General features: G+C 44.7%; 1 protein-coding gene across 1 annotated transcript in view; it reads left to right on the plus strand.

Moving 5' to 3' along the window:
* Positions 1 to 16545, plus strand: part of LOC146858828 (uncharacterized) — a 1229505-nt gene that overhangs the window by 1041401 nt on the left and 171559 nt on the right. The gene's annotated exons all lie outside the window — the stretch shown is intronic.

Raw genomic sequence — 16545 nt, forward strand, 5'->3', positions numbered from 1 at the left:
CCATGTATGCAGTGCTTTATATCCGGGACCCGAGTACAAATCTGAACCCTGTTCTCAGAGAATACATTAAATTTAGTAGACACTCTGGCCTGCAAATAAACTGGGATAAATCTGCAATATTGCCACTCACAGAGAACACCCGACCTCACCCGCTGGAATTCCCATTGATGTGGCAGACAGACCCCATTAAATATCTTGGCATCTGGATCCTTCGCGACCCAGAAATTGTACTGAGAACGAATTATGGCACTGCTGTTGATAGAATAGATACCTAAATAAGCAGATGGATTACACTTCCTATCACACTGGCTGATCGGATATCTCTGATAAAAATGGTGGTCCTCCCTAAATTATTATATCTATTCACAAATCCCCAATATTTGACAGACTGAAGGCGCTACTGACAACTTTACTATGGGCAGACAAACAAGCGCGAATAAACCTCCACACACTGAAGCTGCCATATGCTTCGGGGGGATTTGAGGTCCCCAACCTGTTCTTATATTATTTATATGCGCAAGCCCAATATGCTCACTATTGGTATCTCCCAATCAAATACATGCCGCATATAGCGGTGGAAGATGGCGACGCCAACCCTGTTCAACTTGCTGCCATTCTAACGCACAATAGACCACATCTAGTGAGGCAGGAGATAAATACAATCCACACTACATCAAATGCGTGGCTCAAACTTGGCCAACTGGCAAAGAAACTCCCTCTGTATGCCCCCAATATGTGGCTGGCACAGCACCCCCTACTATCGGCCACTCACGATAGAGGTAGCATGGACCTACTTGAGCAGGTGGGCATTACCCTGATGGGCGACCTTTATGTTAATGGTTTGTTCATAACCCCGACAGATCTGGCATATGTAAACAATCAATCCATGCTATTTAAATTCACTTACCACAGATTGCGTGAGGCGATGAAGAAATTGTACCCCTCGTACCCAGCAGAACCCCCTGCACTAGATACATTGCAACTACTCATCACTAGTCCGACGATACACCATATGGTAACTAAACTGTACCAGGCTATACAAACAGAAATTGGGGAGGGTACGGTAAAAGCTCGTGAAAAATGGAACTCATTATTGGACATTCCACTTGCTGAAGAGGACTGGAAGAATTACTGACTCCTAACGGCAATTTACGCCTTATCCATTACAAGTATTTGCACCAAACCTATCATACTCCGAAAAAGTTGTACAAATATGGTTTACGAGATAACGCAAATTGTAAACGATGCAAACAAGACCAGGCTGACTTTATTCACCTGGCCTGGGGATGTGTACAGGTACAAGCATACTGGGCACAGGTAATAGATCTACTGAGTGAAATGTTGAACTGTAAACTAATATGTACGCCACAGTTATGCCTGTTGAGTTATGTGCTGCCATTGAAATCTGTAAAAAAATAATTTTGCGGCCATAGCACTGCTCCTTGCGAAACACAGAGTGGCGATGCATTGGGACAATAGAAAATCCCCTCCTCTAAAGCAATGGATAATGGACTTTGTATATTGCAGGGACAATTTTTTATTATATGCAGAGGAGCTGCCTCCCTCAGCAAAGCCATGTAATTTTTGGGAACCTCTCACGATATATCTAAACAGCCACCCTGATCTGTTAGCAGCTGATGTATAAACTGCTCCTGATCTCTCCATATAACATGGCGATGTGATCTAGACGGGTATGATGAGAAATGCAACGTGCTGTACACTGTATCATTTGATGAGCAATGATTGACATGTGCTGGTAATGTTTGTTTGCTCATGTATTGCACTATTTCATGAAAACTCAATAAAAAAATATTTTTAAACCACTATTAATGAATTTCCAGAAGGTTCGCACCTTTTTACTTTATGGACCACTTTATCAAAAGCTGTGGAGTTCACAATTTCAGCCACTGGGTAGTAGGCACACTTTTCTATTTTGAGATTTATCACTGTGCTCATGGTGTCTTGTTTTTGATTTCTCACTGTGGATTTTCCGCTATTTCGCTCGGTGAGAGATTTGCCACATTAATGCATGCCATGTAATTTGAGTTTTGTCACTGTGGATACATTCTCTTCTTGGGCAGTTGTCACCTTGGGGCATGCCTTCTAGTTTTAGATTGTGATTATATTGTCACCTTGGTGCATGCCTTCTAGTTTTAGTTGTGATCATGTTATCTTGTTTGACATTCATCATGGTCAGGCATGTTGTCTTAATTGCGAATCATGCTGGGGGCATGTCGTCATGTCTGAGATTTGTCACTATAGGACATGTCTTCTTGTTTTGTATTACATCACCTATCCTGTGCAGGAGGTACAAAGGCTTCTGTGATCTCCATATGAACAATATCACAACACTAGCATACTCAGACACAGCAGTAGTAGTCGTCCTCCTTGAACTTGTAACTGTCTTTGCACTATCAGACACTCCATCTTACTGGGCGTCCTGCTCTAGCTGGGTATTAGAAACAAAGTACCTAGCTAAAGTTTCTCCTTCCTTGCGACTGATCCAATACATTTTCCTGGCTCCATTGAACTCCTTACCTTGCTCTTGTTACTGCACAGTGCCTCAGCTTTCAACTCCCGTCCTTCTACTGTGTAATATCTACCTCAGCCCCAGTAGGATTATTCAGCGTATTTAACTGCAGCAATTACATCATGTCATCCTCAGGATAAGCAAAGAGGCACCTATCATTTTTTGCCTTTCCTTTTAAAAAAAAATATTTTTTTCTTTTCAGGTCAAAGTTTAGTCATACATAGACTCATTGCAATACATACATTATATATGAGAAAAGATTAAAGAAAAAGAGGCAGAGAAACTGAAGGGCAGGAGAGAAAAGAACAAAAGATTCATCCATACAGAAGAAACTTTGAATAATCTTTTCATATCTGAAAATGTCCTTCAGCATATTTAGTCAGCATTAACACTGGAGGGAACCCAACAGAGTTTATTCCAGGTCCTTTTAAACTTTTTCAGAGAGGTGAGACCTCTGTCTTTAGCCAGCACCAACTCTGCCTCCTAAATCTGATGAATGAGAACCTTCCATCCTAAAGCCTTGGGAGCATTCAGAGAGATCCATGCTCTGGCAATACAGAGCCGGGCACACACCAGCATAATCATTACCAGGTGATGAGCAACTCCTTCGCAGTCATATTTAACCCCCATAATTTTTAGGTCTCGCCTGACCCAGCGCCTGCGCTGGTCTGGCGAGACTTATTGAGAGGGCTCCAAAAAGTGCTACCAGGCCAGCCTAGAGCTACAGTGCATGTGCGCGGGCGCGCGTGTCGCGTTTTACAGCGATTACTTTAACTTTCGCGGCCGCACTGCCGCTTTGATGTTTGATCGTGATCACTTTCACTTTCGCGGCCGCATGGCCGCTTTGCATAGCCAATAGGTCTCGCTTTTGGGACCTTATAACTATTTAGTTATGCAAATGTTGCATGGCTAAAAGGTCCCAAAGGCGAGACCTATTGGCTATGCCAATGCTTGTTTCCTTAGTGGTTATTACACCCAGAAGACCCAGGCCGGATGACATAAACTGACTCACCCTTGCCCAGAATTCTTTTAGGGCGGGGCGGGGCAGAGCACAGACGGAAGCATTTAGTCTTATCAGTAGCAGCACTTGTTCCCCTTTTAAGTATTTTATCTGGGGTATAATACAGCAGGCACATGGTATGCAGTTATTGCAGTTTTAGACTAACAGAATATACAGAGCGGTCTAGTATTTCTAGGGAGCGATGGATCTCTGAGGCTGAAGTCTCTACCGAGAGCAGTCGGCTCAGCTTAACTGCCAGCGTCATATTATCGTTTGTGTTAGAACAGGAAAACCCCTGATAAGTAAAGCTAATTGAGGGTTTAATGCCTGATTTACAATAGTACAGCAAGAGTTCCGAGCTTTCGATATCAAATGTATATTGACATCCTGACTGGATATGGTCCCTCACTTGTAGGTACTTACAGAAGAGGTGACACGGAAGCCCGTATGAGTCTTGCAAGCCCAACAAGGGTCTTAAGCCATTCAGATCATAAAGCTGACTGATAGTTACGATTCCGCCCCGCGCCCAAGCCGAATCCTGAAAAACTGAGGGCAAAGCAGTGTAATTCCAAAGTGGTGTGTCTCTGTTTAAAAAGGCTATGGAGTATTTGGAACGGATCTCCTTCCATATATCAATAATATCCCTCCGGACCTTAAAACGGACCCTCTTATTGTGGTTGGGAACCTCTAACTGCTAGAGGAAAAGCCTACGCTCTTTCCCAGCTGCTAATTGATAGCAGTTAGATGATGGATCGGAATCGTCTGGGTTGAGTAAGCTGCGCAGGCAACCGGTAAAGGCCACCCAAAAGTACAGCTTAAAGCCAGGAAGTGAGAGCCCGCCATTCTTATATGGAAGCTTCAGAAAGCGGATGGCTCTTTGTGCACGCCTATAACCCCATAAGAAGCTTGTAAAGGCCCCCTCCAAGTACTTTAAGAAAGAGTCTGTGACCCTTAACGGAATGGCCCTGAACAAATAGAGGAATCTGGGAGAATATTCATTTTAATTTGGAATTTACAGCAGATAACAGAGGTTCGTAGTTCAATTTAAAGATATTGAACACCTCCGGGCATAATTTGATACCCAGATAAACTGCCGTAGTAGTTACCCCTGGGGTAGGAGAATCTGGTTTTAAATTCAGCAGCAACTGGGTTTTGGATGTATTTAGTTTGTACCCCGATACCTTGCCAAACCTGGCTGCCTCTTTGGCAGCCTGTTCGGTTCCTATCAATGGGTTGGAGTAAAAAACTGCCACATCGTCGGCATATGCAGCCAATTTCAGTTGTTGCTCTCCAACAATCAGAGGTTAAATGCCTGCATTCCTGTAAAGTGACTGCAAATTCCGCTCTATATTAAGAGCAAACAAAAGGGGGTAGAGCGGGCATCCCCGACGGGTGCCTCAAGATATCTGAAATTGATTAGAGCAGTTCCTTGCAAGTACTACTCTTGCTCTGGGTGTCTTATATAAGGCTTGGGTCAGATTGATAAATCTTTCGCTAATATCAAAGGCCTGCATTGTAGTCCACATAAAGCCCCATGCAACATGGTCAAAGGCTTTTTCTGCTTCTGAGATGATCATACCCATTTTAATGTTAAGCCTCCCAACAGCATCAAAAGCTGTGATTGCCATGTTGGTATGACTGGTGGTATCTCTTCCTGGAACAAACCTGTGTTGTTGTGAGCAGATTAGGAGAGAGATTACGGGGGCCAAACGCATGGCCAAAATCTTAGCAGACCATTTTACATCGGTATTAATCAGGGATATGGGGCAATATGACTCCATATCCTCCGAGGGCTTATCTTTTCTTTAAATACAGGAATGGTGGTAGTATTCCATGTATCCTGGGAACCCCACCCCCATATAAATGTGTTGAGCCACCTTGAGGAATTCCACAGTTATTATGTCTTTAAATACCTCATAGAACTCCAAAGGATAGCATACTCGCCTGCCGCCTTACCAGTGGGGAAAGCTGTTAATGCAACATCAACCTCTGTTATAGAGAACTCAGCCTGCATATCATTTGCCTGATTTGCCCCCAGGTGAGGTAGGCTATACTGCTGGATATACTCAGAGCAGCTGGCCTGGTCTATACTCTGTGTATAACTCCTTACAGAACCAGGCAAACTGTTCCAGAATGGACAGAGGAGTTTGTACGCTTGCAATCCCTACTTTTAATTGCTGTATTGCGCACTTTGATTGTCGGTCAGATATCTAATAGGCTAGAACTCGGCCCACCCTTTCCCCGTATTCATATTGCAATTTTCTGTGTTTTGCATGCCTATCGGCAAACTGATCTTTTGACCTACGTCCAAGAAGAGACCTTTTCTCCACTAGCTGAATAAAATAAAGCTGCTTATCTGCCAGTCCATGCAAGATTTCCTGATTGCCTTGACTGTTGCTAATGTGGCATCCTCGGTATGAGCAACTCTCTCCTGCAGCACAGTAAGTTCTGTTGTGAGAGTAGTATTATGACCCAAGACTTCATCCAAGGATTGTTGCACCTTCGCATTATCTGCTCTAGCCTGCGCATAATACAGCTGAGTCGTTGAACGCTGGGTCTGAAGGTCTTGCAGAATTACTCTTAGCAAGGGTTCCTGTAGATCATCGTCCTTGGAGTCCAAGGACAGGGAGTGGTCCAGAGTAATGTCTGAGGGTGTGTCAGCCTACAGCCGGGATTTGGAGTGGAACACTCTCGGAGTGAGTGTTGTCTAGTGAGCAGTTTATCAGCCCCTGACCCTGGAGGAGCTGAGGACAGGTGGGAGATAAGTGTTTTTACCTCCCCTTTCTATGTAACCCACTTCCTGAGCGGGCTGCCCCCTGGCACCAAGGTTGCCGCCCTTACTGGACTGGCGCTGCCTAGAGGGTTTGGGCAGTTGGTACAGCTGGGCCTGATCTGTGCACTACTTTTATTTATTTATTTAATTTAATTTATATTGAAGGTTTTATGTAGTGCGAACAAGACCCTTGCGTGTATCAGAGCGCTTTACAAGTGATATGTAGAAAACAAGATAAAGCACACAGAGATATGGGTGAAACAGCTATACATAGCTTATACACGTACACATAAGCTAGCGCAAAAAAGAAAAGGACAACTATGGAGCACAAGAAAAGAACTAGTAATAATATACAGTAAAAGGACAGAGAGTGCACGTGAATTTAGCCATGAGGATCGCTTTCACTTCTTTTTTGAAGGAGGCAGTGGACGGGTTCATTCTTGTTTCAATGGGCAAAGCGTTCCAGATCCTAGGAGCCATACCAGAGAAGGATCGGTTATAGGTTTTTTTCTTGGCAAATCGTTGTGGTTTTAGAAGAAGAGTCTTGGCACTCCTGGAGGCTCTGATGCCCGCAGAGAGCACCAATTTCTGAGCTAGGTAGTGCGGGGAATTGTGGTGTAAGGCCTTGTGCGTCATACAAGCGATTTTCAGATGAATTCTAGCTTCAAACGGTAGCCAGTTGAGGGCTCTCAGGTCAGGGGATATGTGAGAGTTTCTCTTTGAACCCGTGATGAGTCTCGCAACTGAGTTGATAGTGACTCTTAGTGGGGCTGTCGATGACCTTGAGAGGCCACAAAAGGTTACCGCCCCATATTCCACTCTAGGGATTACTAGGGCTTGAACTGCTTGTTTGAAATCGTAGGCTGGCAGAAAGGGTTTCAGTTTTTGCAGGGTCTTCAAGTGGAAGTTCGCTCCTTTTGTGGAGGCGCTGATATGCTTCTGCATCTTTAGGTTGCTGTCAGGCGTTGCACCTAGCGATTTCGCTGAGTCGACGATGAGAGGTTGTCCTTTGAGAGCTTTTAAGTGCTTCAGCCAATCCAGGATAGTGGGAGTTTTGTTAGGGGGAGCGATTAAGAGGAATTCCGTTTTGAGGGAGTTTAGTAGTTTCAAATGGTTTTCTGCCAGCCATGTTTGGGTTTTTTGTAGTGTGGAGTTGAGTGATTTAATGTCATCAAGTGAGTGGATCTTGATGTAGATTTGGGTGTCGTCAGCATACATATGGAAGTGAATCTTGGCGAGGCTGAGAAGATCGGTAAGAGGTTCCATAAAATGGTTGAAAAGGGTCGGTGAGAGGGAGGAGCCTTGTGGAACTTTGGGATCTATTTTGGAGGAAAGAAGCGAACCAGTTAAATACAGTTCCATACATTCCCATTCTGTGTTTCAGGAGTTCAAGCAGGTTGCCGTGTTTCACGGTGTCCAATGCTGATGACAGGTCGAGTAGGATAAGTAAACATGCTTCGTTTTGGTCCAGGATTTTTGGAGCGTCATCAATTACATGTGACATGGCTGATTCGGTACTGTGACCTGCTCGGAAGCCTGATTGAAATTGGTTAAGCAGGTTGAATTGATCAATGTGACTGTTCAGCTGCATGTTAACGCATTTTTTCAGGAGTTTGGCTAGCATAGGTATGTTAGAAATCGGACGATAGTTATTTAGGTCTGAGGGGTCAGCTGTTGTTTTCTTTAGAATAGGCGACACCTGACCTGTTTTCAGGATGTCTGGAATGGATCCTTGAAGGAGGGACGTATTTATGATCTTGGCCCAGAGAGGTAGTAACAGAGGAATGAAGTCTTTTAAGTAATTAGCCGGGAGCGGGTCTGTGAAATGATTGGAGGGTTTCAGAGCGGTTAGCGTCTTTAATATGGAATCTTCACTGTAAGTGTTGAAGTGGGACCAAGTTGCGTTGTTTTTGAGTTTGAATTTTGGGAGGTCGTTAGTTTGTGCACCAGCCGGGGTCAGTGATGAATTCTTTTTCATGTCTGAGAGGGATAAGAGGTCCTTGAGTAGATCAGATTTTATGGATTCTGTTTTAGAGGCAAAGAAGGAGGCAAATTCATCACAATTGGGTAGATTAAGTGGGGTAGCATTTGGGAGATTGGGTACGCTCTTGGTTTGGGTTTTGATAAGATCGAATAGCTTATTGGGGCGGTTCTCGGCTTGGTCTAGTTGAGTCCTGAAGAAGTCTGTTTTAGATTTTCTGATCTTTCTAAAATAGGAGTTTCTGGCGATTCTTAGAAGCTTGAGGTGGTCAGTTGAGTGTACGACTCGCCAACGTCGCTCAATTACTCTGAGAGAGCGTCTGTCTTCATTTAGCCTCCCATCATACCAAGGTTTTGAGTCTTTTGTGGAAGTTCTATTCAGTTGAAGAGGGGCTATTTTGTCTGGTAGGTTGTTCATGGAGTGAAAGTAGTGATTGGTCAGCCCCTGGACATCGGCTAGGTCTTCCGGGGGACATAGAAGGTTTGAATTAGCTGAAGCTATAAGGTCAGAGCCGACGTTTTTCAGGTTTCTCTTCCAGATCTTAGTTCTCAGGGGTTGTGTTGGGAGTCGTTTAACTGTTTCCAAGACTGTAATGATGTGATGGTCAGACCAGTCGCAGGGGAGGATCAAGTCGAGCTGTGTGGAGTCCACTTTAGAGATAACTAGATCGAGAATTGCGCCTTTGTCGTGTGTAGGGCTGTTACATATTTGGTTAAGATTAAGGTCGGCGAGAAAAGCTTTGTGGCTGTTTACCCCCGAGTCGTTCTGGTCATCCCAGTGAAGGTTGAAGTCCCCAGGAATATTTGCTTATTTTGTTGGCTGTTATTTGACGCTAGAATATCCATGAATTGTTCTATGAATAATACTTCTTTTTAGAACTGTCTCGATCCTGCTGAGCATGGTGCAATCTGCCCCCCCTGCAGAGGTGTAGGAGCTATCAGAGGGCCACTATCTAAATAGGGGGCTGCGATATCAATTGGGGTGGTGGTGGTTGTATATTCATCACTGAAGCTTCCCCTTGAGAGTTAATTGGGACTGTCATAGCCCTGAGCCACCACCTTTTCATCCTGCTGAATTTCATAGTCCACCTCACAGCCTTCGCCCTCTGAGGACATTCCCCCGCCCTGGGCCCCTAGAGCATCAAAAACAGTACTCACATTTAATAGCTCCGATAGTTCAGTTTGAAGGGGCCCAGCAGGCGGTGCAGAGTGTCCTACGTCTGTCAGGGGATTGTCTGCCTGGCCCTCAGCACGCAGAGTGGTTCCTGATACAACTGCTGCTAATATTGTGTCTGCCAGCGAGGCCCCTCACCAGAGGTTTCCGGTTCTGAGGCCGAAGTCTGTATAAGTTTCCTCATGACACCGGACCGTAGTAATTTTAATCTAGTGCACCCAACTTGCGTATTGTCCAGCTCAGGTAGTGTAGTGATTGGCTCCCCTTCTGCAGCTGCTGCTCTTGTGCTTTAGCAGTGCATGTCTTGGTCCCCCTCGACCACCGCAAGAGGCATTCCCCTTTTCAGGGGCTATTGAGGCACCAAGCTGGTACCCTCGGAGGTTAGCTAACGGTAGTTACACTTTAGTAAAGTTTTATTACAGCATTTTTTGAACAGGCAATACATAGTAAATCAGTGCCAGCCATGAAGGCACATATACAAAAACTACAAAGTCAGAAATCATTTGAAATATCTATATTTATCAGGTTCAGTAAAGAACACTAACAGCATTCCTATTAAGTAAAACAAATTTCTCAATAGTCGGATAGAGTTATGAGAAAAATGAAAGTCTCACCCAAATAGATAGAGTTCCATTCGGAAAAAGCAAAGTTTGCTTCATCCACATAAAACCAGGAGGTTTTATTTACTTGTTACACATAAACAAAGAGGAAAAACTGCGGATTTAGCATAGCATGATTATTGACAGCACATTTTAAACAAATCAAGAAATGGATCGTCATCTATAATAGTAGCCCACTTCTAAGAAAAATCAAAAATCTTCCACAACAGAAATCTGGAAAAGCAAAACAAATATGAAACATTCTCCAACAAAGACCAATACATTAACATGCTAGCTAGCCGGTTTCAGAACTTCCTTTGAAAGTGTCCTTCAAAAAGTTACATCAGGAAGTGTCGTGCCCTGTAATAAGGAGTAGTCTCCCTCCTCACGGGACAAGAACCCTTGTTTGCCCTCTAGCTTTCCAGCTAACACAGAAGAGTGCCGTCTGGAGCTCATGTCCAGAGTGACATCTGGCTCCCCTAATGAGCCCTGCCCACCCAAATTCCCAAAATATTTCACTTTTGGAAGTCTCAGGCCCGTTTCTGCATTTATTAATTTCTCTCTGTTACAGAGCATGCTAAACTCCTTAAAGGAAGCAGTTGTAATCCCTCTGCATTAAAAACAAGAGGAAGACCCCCTTCTTCTGAAAAACGATCTCACTACTGCCTTTCACAGCTAAACTATTAGAATTTCATGTGACACAAACTACACCCATATTGAAACCTCACAGTTTTTAGATATGACCCAAGCTGGGTTTTGCACTAAGCACTGTACTGAGTCTGTCATGCTGGTAGTAGTGACGATATGCGTAAGGACTGCGATGATGGCCTAACCTCCTCTTTGGTGCTGTTACGTTTGTCAGCAGCCTTTGATACAGATAACCACAAATTGTTTGTGGACCGGAATGAAGCTGAAGGTCTCCAGGGTTCTGCTCTTGACTGGATGAAATCGTTCTTGAGGGATCATATGCAATCAGTCCATTTGGGTCCTTTTAAAGCCCCAGTGTCCCATCTGGATAGTGGGGTCCCTCAGGGTCCTTCTCCGTATCTCCACTTGTTTAATATTTATATTAAACCTCTTATTCAGGCCCTGGATTTTTTAGACTGTAGAAGCTACAACTACGCTGATGATTGTTAGCTTAACATCAGAGTTGATGGCTTCCTTGCCCCCCAGAGAATATTTTAATTCAAAATATGTTACATCTGGAATTGGATGGGTAACAACTTTTGAAAACTTAATGCGTAAAAAAATGAAATAGTTCTAGTGAACAACAAAGTGGACTTTTGGATTACTTCCATCTGGCTGTCAGTAATGGGGGTATCTTCCTCAAAAAAAGCTGCACAAACCCTGCGAGTGATCATAGGCAATGAGTTGTCTTTAAAATCCCAGATAACATCTGTGATTTCCAACTATGCCTTTATGCTTTGGAACATTAAGAAGATAGAATTCAGTTGGCTCCTTCTGTTTAGACTCTCCTGGGCCACTGGAATGACCAATGGGGAACCCTTCTTTTTATCTGTGGACCCCATCTGTGCAACTGAATTCAGAAGGGCGAAAAACTGACAAATGGCTCTGAAATAGAGGGCCATTGTCCACATTCTATCATCTAAGCAGGAAAGTCTATCAAAGTATTGACTGGTCTCCTCTGGCTTTAGGTTTGAGGGCAGTCGTGTTGGACCTAACCTTCTCTGCAGGGTTACGCCCAAACGTTTTGCCTTTAACCTCCACTTGTTTGCTGGATTTGTTTGTTTGTGTTGACCTTAGGACTCACACCCCTGAATATGGTTCAGTAGGCTTATACCCAATTGGCATATTTAATTTATTTGTAAGTTCCTTGTAGAGTGGTATACCATATACCCAGAACATGTAAATGAAATGATACCTGTGGCCTGTATTAGTTATTGTGGCACCCATTTAAATAGCACCTTAAAACATTTCCCAGGCCTGCCATTGCAGCATGAATGCAGTTTAAAACTGCCATGTCGACTTGGCATTAAAACCCCCTTGCCAAGCCTTAAACTCTCCATTCATTATATATACATCATCCCTAAGGTAGGACCTAGGTAGCCCATAGGCAGATTGCTGTGTAATTAAAAGGCTGGATATGCACTTTTACGTTTTACATGTCCTGTTAGGGAAAAACTCAAAAAATTAATGTTTCCGCTACTGTGAGACCTACCCCTCCCATAGGATAACATTACGTTTAATAAGCTGTAACTTCCAATTGAGGACAGGTAGCTATCTCATGTTTGGTGTTTAAATACAATTTTATAAATGTAACTTGTAGAATGTTGGCATCTTTCTGCCCTTAACCCTTTCGTGCCTGTAGCCTATCTTGTGTCACATGACTGTGTGTAACTGGCAGACTTTGTGATTTAATCCCAGACAGTCACACAATAGAGAAATTAGGTGTGGCTGGATGGGCCATCTAATGGCAGGATAAGGTGAGCTAGCTGAGCGCAGCCCCACTTGCAACTGAACAGGGAGTGCTCTGCCCTCACACAAAGGCCCTAACACCTCCACAGTGTCAGTTGAGCCAGCCTGGAGCCGGGGCAGGGGAGTCAGGAAATTCCATACATTTCAAAGCCACTGTCTAGAAGCTTCTCCCACCTCTCAGAAGGAGGGCGCCAGTATATAAAATAGGACCTCAGACACCAACTCTTCTGTACACTTCTGGACCTGTGGACTCTGCCAGGATGAAAGATTGCTACTCTGCTGGACTACTGCCCGGCTGAAATGCTGCTTTGCTGAACTGCTGACTTGCATTTCTCTTGCCTGGGTGAAGAGAACTGGATCTGCAACTTCATCTTGAACACAGAGTTTCCAGATTGACTACAAGGGCAAGTCTCCTGGCCTCCTTATTTGAGCCTCAGGGACATAAAAGGCTCTCCTACATTCCGCACCAGCACCTGAACCCAGCTGAAGTGAGTTCTTGCCCCCAAGTGGTGCCCTTCAGGTTCTAGACCCTAGGTGTGGCCTCTGACAGCTGTATTTAAGTTGTTGGGCTCTTCTTGACAGCGGACGGGCCTGTTTGCACCAAGACCTCACTACCCGCGCCGTGATTCAGAGAAAAGCTTCGACAGTCACCTCTTCACGCTACAGTATAGACCGCTCGCAATGCAAAGCTCAGTACTGTCTGTCTGCGATGCCTGGCCTGGTCTTTGCGCTACTCTGGCAGCCTCACACAATGCTTTCCCTGCTCCATGTGCCCCCTCCACAGCAAACAGGACTCTTGGGACTGATTTAAGGAGGTAATCTTCAGCTGGACTAATATTGTGACTGTAGCCGACCTGCGCTCTATCGGGGTCAGCCTGAACTTGTGACTTTGACCCAGTCCAGTGCTACCAGATAGCCATAGTTGGAGCTTTGTGCTTTTTGGTGTTTTTTGGTGCTAATTTCACTAAAACCTTTCCAAAATTCCTAACTCCGGTTCTACTGATTGGAGTTTTGTCATTTTGGTGTCAATTCACTTATTAAATGCTACTATATTTTTTCTTAATTGATGTGGGATTTTCTTGTCTTGTGTTTTCACTTTATTACTGTTGGTGTGGTGCGTAAGTACTTTACATATTGCCCCTGAGTTAAGACTGACTGCTTTTTGTGCCAAGCTACCCAGGGTTAAGCACAGGTTAATTTACTTACTTGTTGTTCACCCTGCAAGGGACTGTGGCTGCTGCTTGACTAGGGCTCACACCCCAGTCAACCAACAACCCAATTTCTCACAGCCCAAGAAACAAAAAATAATATACAATTTCTTGGGAAGTAAACTATACTCCATTATCTAACATAACTGTAATGGGAATGTTCTCTTTTTGAAAAGATGCCTTTAAAAAGTCTAACACCGAATCAATGTTGGGCTTGCATACCCACCTGAGCTCAGCCATTCTGAAAATTAGTCAGTATAACAGTATATATATTTTTCTTCGAATCCAGCCCTCACAAGGGCCCAATAAATCCATTTAAAGGTCTTCACAGGCACCATTGGGATTGTCATGTATAAATATTTAAGCGGACCCTCTTCAAAGTCTTGGCACACTGTTTACAATTTTGAACAAAGTAAGAAACGTGATCATCCATCAGTTGACACCAGTATGTGTTTCTTATTTTCTCTTAAGTGCCTGTCTTCTCCAATATGACCCCTATGAGCTTACCTCACCTGTGGACTTGTTACCACTGACTGTGGATAGGGTGTTATGTCTGTGCATACCAATGTATTTCAGGTCAACATCATTGTGTGTGATGAGTTACATGGACATGGTGAGTATGTGGTGCCGTAGTGGTGTGTCCCCCTTACATGTGTCACATCACCATGACTCACATAACGGTGGTCACATTGTTGTAGTATTTTGCATGCACTGTGTTGTTTAGCAGATCAACATCTCCATGACACATGACAAGTTGGAATCACAACAGAGGCAAGTATGGTGTACTGGTGAGTTTATTTACAAACATGTGTGAGGATAGTGCACAGGATGGTGGGTGCTGTACATTGGGTTTTGAATCCAAAGTTCACAGTAGAGTTGGAAGTGTTGGTAGCTGAAATGTCCAGAGTAAAGTCCACAGTCATCTGTTACACTGGACCAACATGAACCCTCCATGTCATGTAGGCGAGTTGTGTCAGGTACGACAAGGTGAACGGGTTGTGCACAAAGAACATTGTCCAGAACAGGTTTAGAGGCCCTGGGGGATGTACAGGGACATCTGCGTCTCACATGTCCTTCTTCGGACGACCCCTCTTCTTCTTGGGGGAGGATCCTCAGGTGCAGGCGTCTGCGGTGCAGGGGACTCTCCGCCAGAGTCTCCTCCCTCCCTGTGGCGCTGGCACCCACCCCTCCCAGCACCCCTATCAATACGGGCAGGACCAGCGGCGGCACACACCGTCCGTCTCGGTCAGAAGAACGTCTCCTTCATGCCTAGAAAAACCAAAGGAAAAGATACAAAAAAAGGACCAAACAAACAATGACAAAGCCAATAAATATCACAAAAAAAACCTGGAACAAAGACAAATCCACAACTCCACCTATATAAAGGACATCAATCACTACCATGATCCTTTGCAAATAGGAGACAACAGCCAGCAGACAACACCATCACACAGCAACCACAGACACACTCACAACTCACTCATCACACAACTCACACACCATTAGCACCTCACCAAAAGCACTCACACATACAGCTAGCTAAACCAACACTAACCCACCATCAATTGCACCCTCACACACACATCACTCACCACCACCACCCATCACCATGCCCCCAAAGAAGAATCCAAAGTTCACAGATGATGAGTTAGAAGTGCTGGTAGACGAGATCATCAGAGTAGAGCCACATTTGTTTGGTACATTGGTCCAAAGGACCCCCATGTCACAGATAACAAAGATGTGGGCGAGGATTGTGGACGAGGTGAACGTACAAGCACCAACGTTGCACACAAAGGACGATATCCAGAACAGGTGGTATGACATGCGCAGGAGAGTCAAGAAACTCATCGAGAAAGATCACACTTTGAGTCAGCGCACCTGCGGTGGCCCTCCTGCCAAACCAGTCTTCTTCAGGACCTGGGAGGAGAAGGTGCGGGACATCTTACCACCAGAATGCGTCCATGGTCTAACAGACATACCAGAGCCTGGTGAGTACACAAACAACATACTCAATATTGCGTGGCAAGGGGACTGTGAAACCATGCACCGTAAGCAAAGCCACAGTAACCAATAGATAATCATCCCAAGATGTGTATGCTAGTAAGACAAACACAATACCTTCTATCTCATAGTGACTTGGAACTGTTTCATGACATGTACAAACCTAACAACAAATAGAGCAAGCCAGTGGCACAAAGCCAAATAAACACTGTCAGACAGTTTGCCACCACAAACACACTACCTCACAGTGCAGCTGACTGACAGGAAGGAATAGTGGATATGCAGGTGAAGTGAGTGTATACAAAAGCATGATGGGGTTTGTAGTCACAGATAATGCTCCCCCTCAAAATTGGCCCATCAAGACCTCTCTGAAACATGCCCACATCACAGGGAGTGGAAAATGACTGACAAGATAGCTGACACTGATAGGGTCCTGCTTTGGGGAGCATAAGGCCCTGGTAGGGGTTGTGTGCAAATCAGAAGCAGGCCACCACTGACTGGCATCCTGAAAGACAACTTGCACGCCCTCCAATGGAAGCACGTTTCATGGTGGGATGTATGGCTGGGTGGGAAGGAGGACTGACAGCTCTGACCATACTTACCAGCATGTGGAGACACCCCCCCTCAACACAAACTCCACACAACTCACTGGGTTGAATGCATTGACCCACACCTCAGTGAAATATCAGCAAAAGATACCCCGTACTGGGTGCTGCTGTGTGAAGCGCAGGGGCTCTCTTTGGACTTGTAGCCAAACAAACACCAGGATTTCCCAGTCAGCCATCTTGCCATTGCTGTCACACCCCCTCACAGGGAAGCAGAGTCAAGAGGAAGGAAGTATGGG

The sequence above is a fragment of the Triturus cristatus genome, chromosome 3_2 (genome assembly GCF_964204655.1).
Source record: "Triturus cristatus chromosome 3_2, aTriCri1.1, whole genome shotgun sequence".
Taxonomy (NCBI): domain Eukaryota; kingdom Metazoa; phylum Chordata; class Amphibia; order Caudata; family Salamandridae; genus Triturus; species Triturus cristatus.